Consider the following 10,369-nt stretch of genomic DNA (forward strand, 5'->3'; position numbering starts at 1 on the left):
TCCGTCCTGTGCCACCTCCCAGGACTAGGCCTCCAGTGGGTCTCGCCAGTCCGGAGCCGCCAGAGCTGCCCGCCAGTCAGGAGCTGCCAGAGCCGCCCGCCAGTCAGGAGCTGCCAGAGCTGCCCGCCAGTCAGGAGTCGCCAGAGCCGCCCGCCAGCCTTGCCGCAGCCATCGCCGCCCGCCAAGGGTGGAACACCCACCTAAGAGGGCGACGCCAAGGGTGGAACAGAGACCATGTCCAACACCTGAGCCGCCGCCGTAAGAAGGCCCACCCGGACCCTCCCCTTCAGTGTCAGGTTTTGCGGCCGGAGTCCGCACCTTGGGGGGGGGGGGGGGGGTACTGTAACGCCCTGGCCATAGAGAGGGGTTTTTGTTCTTTATTTTGGTTAGGCCAGGGTGTTACATTGGGTGGGCGTTCTATGTTCTTTTTCTAGGTTTTTGTATTTCTGTGTTTTGGGCCGTGTGTGGCTCCCAATCAGGCACAGCTGAAGTTCGTTGTTGTTGATTGGGAGTCACACATAAGGAGCATGTTTTTCCTTTGGGTTTTGTGGGTAATTGTATTTTGTTTTCCAAACAGAACTGTTTGCTGTCGTCTTTTGTTTATTTTTGTAGTGTTCTCTTTTTTCATTAAAACACTAATGATGAACACATCCTCCACTGCGTATTGGTCCACCTTTTCAGACGATGACTTCTCTGTTTCATCTGACGACGAAGACAGCCGTTACACAACGTCACAAGAGAGTGCCTTTGGCTGCACTGTTGTGTGTGTATACGGACTACATTTGTTGTGGGTGTGATTGCACACTCTGGAGCCTGTTTCCCCCCTCGCTCTCTACTGCAGTAGGAGCAGGTTGGTCTTTAATAGAATCATCATTAAAAAAAAAATGTCCTATTGTTTTCGTTGCTTGAACAATTACCTTAGAAAAAATGCCTTCCCACTAGGTTTCTCACTTAACCCATTTTAAGGACATAACCTTGACAAAAACAACCTTGTTGACTGAATAAGTCAAGGCAAGATTTTTGCAAAACTGATTGTATGGAGATACCCTACTGTTTTGTTAGTTTTGTTTGTTTGGTGAGCTGTATTTATTTAGGTGTTTTGCTAAATATGAGTTTTGCTGAGCTGTGAGTGAAGAGTATGTAATTGAACACCAGAAAAATGATTATACTGGTATATGGACAAAACATATTACTGTACTCTGTTTAGCATCATTTTGAAATACTTAATGACAAAAAGTGAGTTCACCACCTCATCAATGTTATAAAAACTGATGTTAGTGAAACACAAAAGTTACAAGTATTATTTTCATGTATTCTGAATATGATACTTGCTCAGATTTTATTGTAGGAATATTTCCTCATGAGGATATTTGTCCTTTCAAAATAGTACTTGGCAGGTCCAGTAACTTTGTCTTGAAAAAACCCCAAAACCATGCAAATGCCTTTTCCTACACTCCAGAATCACTGCACCATTAATTCTCAACCTACTGAAATAAAATGTTCTACCCTATACATTTGCATTGTATTGCATAATATTTCTGTATGTATATTTTCGTACAATGACCCACTTACAATTAAATGGAAAAAAAGGAAAATATTGTACTTACGTAATAGTTTCAGTGAAAATTAACAACAATGGAGAGCAGTCTTGTTCAAGACACCTTTTCTCAGCCAATGGAAATTGCCTAAATTCAATACTCAGAGGGAAGGGCAGGGGTGTATTCATTACACCGATTCTGTTCTAAACGTTTTGCAACAAACCCTTTACTCCAAACAATGTTGAGTTCCGTTTTTAAACTGAAGTCGTAGTTCAGTCGTGTCTCTTCCAAAAAAATAAGCGGCTGGAAGAAAAGGGAAGGAACACTGCGGACTTCACTCCACGTTAGAGCATGGAATAATTGATAGATGTGGAGTTTGTGCAGAACACTTAGCAGATTATTCCGATTGGAATGGCAACGCTTGTAAACCATACAATTAAAATGAACTACAACTTCCGTTTAAGAACCCAACAGCTTTTACGTCCACGTTGAAGAGCGTTGGGATTAAACGGTTTCTGTTACAAAACATATGAAACGTTTTGCAACATAATCGGCGTAATGAATACACCCCCAGGTACTTGCGGTTGTGTTTGAATGTGAGCTGTGACTGGGCCGTGTGATCCCGGTCCAAAGACCAATGTTATGGCTCAAGAATCTTCATAAAACTATCATTTTAGGAACTCTGTACGGCAAGCATGGGGGAGCAACAAGAGCACCCACGTCTCGTATGAAGAGGGCATTAGGGTAAGTGAGCACGAGATACGTTTCATGTAGATAATCAAGCTGATTCACTGAAATGATACGGTTATGTTGCAGTTGTTTTTGTCGATATTTATGCAAAAATACTGAAACGCATAAAATTCTGCCAGGTCAGCACTTTTTTTAAACGTATTGCACAACGGTCTAGCATACATGGGAAGTCCCTACGTCATTGAAGTTGACATTTTAAAATGGTTAGGTAAGGTTAGGATAGGGTTTAGGTTATGGCAGTCCCAAGGACCCCAGATAGCCCTAACAATTGCACAACCATTTGAAAACAATATGCTGCTAAGTCCCAAAATAGCTTAGTCTTTCCTGACTATCCATGTTCAAACGGGTAAATAGGTAGTGGCAAGGCCCGAAAAATTAGAGATACCCCTACCTGAGGTATAACAAATCACAACCATAGACGCAGAGGTGCTCAGGGTGCTGCAGCACCCCCTGAAAAGTCTGAATAAAAAAAGATGAATACTTTTTCACAAAAGTAGTGCACTGGGCCTTTAATAGTCCTGTATTAGCAGACCGATATACACTATATATACAAAAGCATGTGGACACCCCTTCAAATTAGTGGATTCGGCTATTTCAGCCACACCCGTTGCTGACAGGTGTAGAAAATCGAGCACACTGCCATGCAATCTCCATAGACAAACATTGGCAGTAGGATGGTGTTGGTTTCGTTTTTCTGTGCTCCATTTTATTTACTTAACAAATAAGGAACACTCAAAATGTGCACTGTCATAAGATACCACCTTTCCAAGTCAGTTCGTCAAATTTCTGCCCTGGTCAAATGTAAGTGCTGTTATAGTGAAGTGGAAACATCTAGGAGCAACAACGGCTCAGCAGCGAAGTGGTAGGCTACACAAGCTCACAGAAAGGGATCGCCGAGTGCTGAAGCTCGTATCGCGTAAAAAATCACCTGTTCCAGACAAAGTTTTTGAGTGTATATGGTAGGCATATTGGATTCCTAACATAGTGAAGTACCCAGAAATAGTCTTGAGTACAGGTCATAAGGGCAGTACACATCTGAAAAGCGTCTCATTTAAAATGTGTACATATACAGGTGATTAAACCACAATTGAATTGTAATGTGGCAGCCATATTGGATTTGGAGTCAAATCTAGGAGGGGGGCCCACTTGCAAGAGTAGGGGCTAAATAAACTGAACAGAAATATAAACACAACATGTAAAGTATTGGTCCCATGTTTCATGAGCTGAATAAAAGATCACAGAAATGTACTATATGCACAAAAAGCTTATTTCTCTAAAATGTTGCACACATTTGTTTACATCCCTGTTAGTGAGCATTTCTCCTTAGCCAAGATAATCCATCCACCTGACAGGTGTGATATATCAAGAACATGATTAAACAGCATGATCATTACACAGGTGCACCTTGTGCTGGGGACAATAAAAGGCCACTTTTAAAATGTGCAGTTTTGTCACACAACCGCCTCCAACGTCGTTTTAGATTAATTGGCAGGACATCCAACCGGCCTCATAACCGCAGACTAAGTGTAACCATGACAGGCCAGGACCTCCACATCCGGCTTCTTCACCTGTGGCATCGTCTGAGACCAGCCACCCGGACAGCTGATGAAACTGAGGAGGATTTCTGTCTGTAATAAAGGTGTTTTGTGGGGAAAAACTCATTATGAGTGGCAGGGCCTGGTTCCCAAGTGGGTGGGCCTGGCTCCCCAGTGTATAAATAAAATCCACAGAGGAACCTTTGACTGGAAAAAAGTTTTCAGTGTCAGAGCCCACTTTCCTTAGAGTCAATTCCAGTAGCCATAACCAAGTCCAGGCCGCTCATTAGGCAGGATTATGCATCCGCCTATGGCGGCAGGTTGAAGAGGTCTGTATTTCCTGTGCTAAACCGACAAAGACGCACCTCCAACAACACAAATCCTCATACAATTCTTCCCAAAAACAATTACATTTTCTCTCAACCAGTGGCATGTGTTTTTTTTTTTAGCTGTGCGCTGATGCCGCCCTGTGATAAGTAGTGCCCACTTTGTCAAAGGAAGGGGCGCAAAATATTTTGCTTGTCCATCCTCAGCGCGCCTCTCCAGGTTGCTGTTGGAGAGACTCATTGCTTCCGCGCTCCACCAGCGTTCCCTCAAAAATGATCTACCATAAATCATGTAGCAGATAAAGTATATGGTAGAAAGAGTTTGTGAGCTTTTCTGTAGCCTATAGGCTGGAGACAAAATGTATGACAATGTAATGAGAGTAGGGATGACCCCAATTAGTCGACTGGTCCATTGTTTGGGCGTTAGGCTGTTGTTCAACTGAGATTGTTTTAGTCGAGCAGTAACAAATATATTTACAGTACCGTTCAAAATTTTGGGGTCACTTAGAAATGTCTTTGTTCCATGATCACATACATGAAATGAGTTGTAAAATGAATAGGAAATATAGTCAAGACGTTGACAAGGTTATAAATAATGCTTTTTAATTGTGTCCTTCAAACTTTGCTTCGTCAAAGAATCCTCCATTTGCAGCAATTACAGGCTTGCACACCTTCGGCATTCTAGTTGTCAATTTGTTGAAGTAATCTGAAGAAATTTCACCCCATGCTTCCTGAAGCTCCTCCCACAAGTTGGATAGGTTTGATGGGCACTTCTTACGTACCATACGGTCAAGTTGCTCCCACAACAGCTCAATAGGGTCGAGATCCGGTGACTGTGCTGGCCACTCCATTATAGACATAATACCAGCTGACTGCTTCTTCCCTAAATAGTTCTTGCATAATTTGTCCTGTTGTAGGAGGAAAGCGCCGTCCACAGGGTATGGCATGGCATTGCAAAATGGAGTGATAGCCTTCAAGATCCCTTTTATCCTGTACAAATATCCCACTTTACCACCACCAAAGCACCCCCAGACTATCACATTGCCTCCACCATGCTTGACAGATGGTTTCAAGCACTCCTTCAGCATCTTTTAATTTTTCTGCATCTCACGAATGTTCATCTTTGTGATCCGAACACCTCAAACTTAGATTAGTCTGTCCATAACACTTTTTCCAATCTTCTTCCTCTCTTCAGTGTCTGTTCTTTTACCCATCTTAATCTTTTCATTTAATTGTCCAGTCTGAGATATGGCTTTTTCTTTGCAACTTCCTAGAAGTCCAGCATCCCAGAATCGCCTCTTCACTGTTGACATTGAGATTGGTGTTTTGCGGGTACTATTTAATGAAGCTACCATTTGAGGACTTGTGAGGTGTCTGTTTTTCAAACTAGACACTAATGTACTTGTCCTCTTGCTCAGTTGTGCACCGGGGCCTCCCACTCCTCTTTATTTTCTGGTTAGAGCCAGTTTGCGCTGTTCTGTGAAGGGAGTAGTACACAGCGTTGTACGAGATCTTCAGTTTCTTGGCAATTTGTCACATGGAATAGCCTTCATTTCTCGGAACAAGAATAGACTGACGAGTTTCAGAAGAAAGTTCTTTGTTTCTGGCCATTTTGAGCCTGTAATCGAACCCACAAATGCTGATGCTCCAGATACTCAATTAGTCTAAAGAAGGCCAGTTTTTTTGCGTCTTTAATCAGAACAACAGTTTTCAGCTGTGCTAAAATAATTACAAAAGGATTTTCTAATGATCAATTAGCCTTTTAAAATTATAATCTTGGATTAGCTAACACAACATGCCATTGGAACACAGAAGTGATGGTTGCTGATAATGGGCCTCTGTACGCCTTTGTAGATATTCCATTAAAAATCTGCTGTTTCCAGCTACACTAGTCAATTACAACATTAACAATGTCTACACTGTATTTCTGATCAATTTGATGTTATTTTAATGGACATAAAATGTGCTTTTCTTTCAAAAACAAGGACATTTCTAAGTGACCCCAAACTTTTGAACTGTAGTGTATATACACACACACGCACACACACACCCAGCCTCTGGAAGCTGTAGTTGTGCCTCCACCTGCTGATCCTGTAGTTGTTCCTCCAGTGGTTGAATCTGTAGTCCTGCCTACACCCATTGAACCTGCAACCCTTAACAGTCCAACAGCTGTTCTATTGCTGATGTGCCATGTGTTCCCCTCTTTAACAGAGTTGACAGTTCTTCAAAGTCACCACAGAGAACTTCAAGAAGGACAAAGACGACGTTTGTAACACCTTCAAGTGAGTATCGTCGTTACACTTGGCTGTATGCTAATAAGGTTTTTATCACCTTTACTATTTAACCAGGTAGGTTATTGAAAACACATTCTGTTTGACAAAAACAAGCGTTCTGTGAGCTGTCTGGACTGGGCAGAATATGGTATGGTAGGATGTCTGTTGTCTCTCTCTGAGTCTCTGTCCGTCCCTCTCCTCTTTCTCCCTCCATTCCCAGGTGTGTTGACATCAAGCCGGTGTGTGGTGACCAGCAGAGTCAGATCCTGAAGTGCTTCAGGGAAAACATAGGACAGACCCTCGCCTGCTCTGGCATCGCCAACCTTTACATGCAGTGTGTGGATAACCACAAGGTCTCACACGTCTTTTATCTCCTTCTCAGACAGACAGACAGACAGACAGACACCCACACATGTTCTTGTGAAATTTGTAGTCTGCTCATGTTCACGTTTTATTTTTGTTATTTTTAAACATCTTTTCCTTCCCCTCACTCCATCTTTACTTCCTCTGTTCACTCTCATCCTTCATATTTTGAGCAGCCATTTTAGTCAAGCCCTTTCTCCTCTTTGTTTTTCAGACTAAGCGCACTGGAGGGTAGAAGAGCCTTAATTTCCACCAATTGCATTACTGTTAAACCAAAGGGACAGGCGCCATCAGCCATCAAGGCACACCAAAGCCAGTTGAACTGTACAGACACCAGGGCCACAGCAGCTGTTCCACCATTCCTTACTCCCATCCATGGTATCTGTATGAACTTGGCACAGGGTCAGAGGTAGAACGAGGAGACCATGTCTTGACCCAGTCCAGGCTATGACAGACCACTGGTACTGTCTTCGCTGGTACTGATGTCAAAGGATGTGGTAGATTGGGTCTGAAAGTGAAGGAAGTGCAGTTCAAATTGACAGTGCTACTACCACAGGAAACGGACAGTGTTACCATGACTACACTAACACAATAAATAAAGCATAGCTGGTGCTTCAAACACATCTCATCCCTGACTGGACATAAACGCATCATATAATATATCCACCAATCGAAATAATGGGATTCATATTTTGCTATTTACAGCAGTAAGAAACATCAGGAATGGCCGCGTTGTGAAATATATTGTGCATCGTTTGTTGAGTTAATATGAACCTATGCCTTAATGTTCCATCAAAACATATTTCTGAATCATGGAGGGTGTGAAAGGGAATTGTTCTGAGCTCAATAAATTGTTGTGAAACCCCTATCGGCCTTCAGATTTGAATGTATATCAGTTTAGTGATAAGAATGTGAAATGGAAAGAGAATGTTCGATTTACTTGGATAGCACTACGTGTGGACATGCTTCCCTTCCAATAGAACATTTACACAGTTGGATATGGAGAGCATAACAAGTCAACAACATACCCAAAGAGTTCTTTATCTTTAAAACTGTTAGCATTTTAACATTAACTGTGTGGAAATAGATCATCTTTTGATACCTGTCACTCTGTGTATAGGTTACTGCGCTCATGTTTTTTAGCCATTGGATTGCGCGCCATTTTGTAATACTGCAGCCTGAGATGGGGCGACCCGGGTGTACTGTATCTCAGAGGTGGCACCACAGGTCCCAGAGTGGTGTGGTGTAGAAAAATTCTAGTTTTTCCTAATCTGGTGACCTAACCAAGTAAAACGCTGAACCTTACACGGTATAACGTGATTAATCTGTTGTAAAATGGGCTATGATGGGACAAGAGTTTTTGGTTGAAAAAACTCCTGGAAAAACTCCTGGCCTTGGGGAGGATGAAAACCCTGTCAAACTGCAGCAACATTATACTTGTTCATATGAATTATATTTTAAAACAAGACTAACGGGGTTTCCTATACATAGCAACATAATTTTACAATGAAACTCACAGGGCTGCACTTGCTTTATGCAGGTTTGCATTGTGTAGTCATGCCCTATGCAATTAACTGTATGCCTCATTAAAAATGTATTCAGTCTGTCAGCTATTGTATTTATTGATTCATTCCAGTTAATCATTTTGGATTGAAAAAGTCTAGGTAGCCTAGTCAGCCCAAATTTGAATATAAAACCAATTTGATCCCATTCACATTTCCTCACACACAAATGGGCTATAAATGCACACAATTACCACTTAATGTACCCTGGTCAAAAGGAAAAGGTGCATAGTAGACTCAGCCTGGTCTCATAAACGAGACATAACATAGCAAATGTAAATCCGGGACACTCGAATTAGCATGATATGTTACATTTACATAAGCCAGATGGTTACTTAAGGCAAGTAGTGCAGTTGGTCGGGGTGGATGTGTGGGCGTATAACGCGTATGTCTAGCAACCCCAAGGTTGCGAGTTTGAATCTTATTAGGGACTTTAGCTAATTAGCAACTTTTCAACTACCGTAATTTCCGGACTATTAAGCGCACCTGAATATAAGCCGCACCCACTGAATTTAAAAAAATAAAAATATTTTGAACATAAATAAGCCGCACATGTCTATAAACCGCAGGTGCCTACCGGTACATTGAAACAAATTAACTTTACACAGGCTTTAACGAAACACGGCTTGTAACAAAAATAAATAGGCTTTAACGAAACACGGCTTGTAACAAAAAATTAAAAATTAGCAGTAAGCTTTAGTTGTCTTTTTGCACTGAGTCAATTCCTCACGCTGCTGTTTCCAACGTCTTATCATCGACTCATTAAGACCAAGCTCCCGTGCAGCAGCTCTATTTCCTTTTCCAACAGCCAGATCAATCGCCTTCAACTTGAAAGCTGCATCATATGCATTTCTCCGTGTCTTTGCCATGATGAGGGTGACAAAATTACTACCGTAATCAGAATGATGGGAAGTTTGAGAGCGCTCGATTTAATCTAAACAGTAAACAAAAAAGTTGTTTGACCTTAACCCGTTCGGCAATTTCATTGGTCTAATGAAAGCTTCATGCCGCCCAAAAACTGAGCATGTCACAGAATGTGTTTTTTTGAGAAAAAAAAATTGAAAGCGGGAAAAATCCATATATTAGCCGCGTCATTGTTTAAGCCGCGGGGTTCAAAGCGTGGGAAAAAAGTTGCGGCTTATAGTCCGGAATTTACGGTATTTATTTCCCCTAATTCCTTGACCACACCGACAGCGTCATTGCATTTTGGTACACCAAACTATGTTAATTCCCAATGGAGCGCTGCGTTTTCCTTGCAGCATTGCATTGCAAAGGCAGTTGCAGTGCATTCTGTGTGGTGCATACGTTGGATTTATTGTATGCATCAAATTGTATGCGTGACGGCTTGACAGAAATGGTAGCAGAAGGTGAATGTTGAACTTTTGTTGCACACATATCCAGATGATGCTGCGTACCATTTTGCTCAATGACGCTGTTGGTGTGATCAAGGTGTAACCCTAACCGTAACCCTTTTTATAACACAAATGTCTAGCAACCTTTGCGAGTTTGAATCTCAACACAGACCGTAGCATTTTAGCTAATTAGCAACTTTTCAACTACTTACTACTTTTTTTGCTGCTTTGTAACTACTTAGCATGTTAGCTAACCCTGACCTTAACCCTTTAACCTAACTCCTAAATATAACCCTAACCTCTAACCCCTAGCCTAGCTAACGTTAGCCAGTTAGCTAATATTAGCCACCTAGCTAGATTTCGTAACATATACATTTAGCAAATTTGTGAGATATGCTACATTTAGTAAATTTGCAACATATTGCACGTTTGCTAAGTAGTTACTACTCAGTGTCAAGAAACCCAAAGGTTGTGAGTTCGAACATCATCACAAACCACTTTAGTATTTTAGGTAATTAGCAACTTTCAACTACTTACAACTTTTTTGCTGCTTTGTAACAAATTACCATATTAGCTAACCCTTCCCCTAACCTTAACCATTTTAGCTAATCCTTCCTCTAACCTTAACCCTTTAACCTAACTCCTAAACTTAACCCTAACCCCTAGGCTA

General features: G+C 41.7%; 1 long non-coding RNA gene across 1 annotated transcript; it reads left to right on the forward strand.

Annotated features, from left to right (window-relative positions):
* The first annotated feature begins 1,819 nt into the window (after positions 1-1,819).
* Positions 1,820-8,394, forward strand: LOC115152386 (uncharacterized). Its single transcript, XR_003867472.1, has 4 exons — positions 1,820-2,282; positions 6,361-6,431; positions 6,643-6,775; positions 7,000-8,394. It is a non-coding gene; the product is annotated as an uncharacterized LOC115152386 (long non-coding RNA).
* The last annotated feature ends 1,975 nt before the right edge of the window (positions 8,395-10,369 follow it).

This window comes from Salmo trutta, chromosome 17 (assembly GCF_901001165.1).
Source record: "Salmo trutta chromosome 17, fSalTru1.1, whole genome shotgun sequence".
Classification (NCBI taxonomy): domain Eukaryota; kingdom Metazoa; phylum Chordata; class Actinopteri; order Salmoniformes; family Salmonidae; genus Salmo; species Salmo trutta.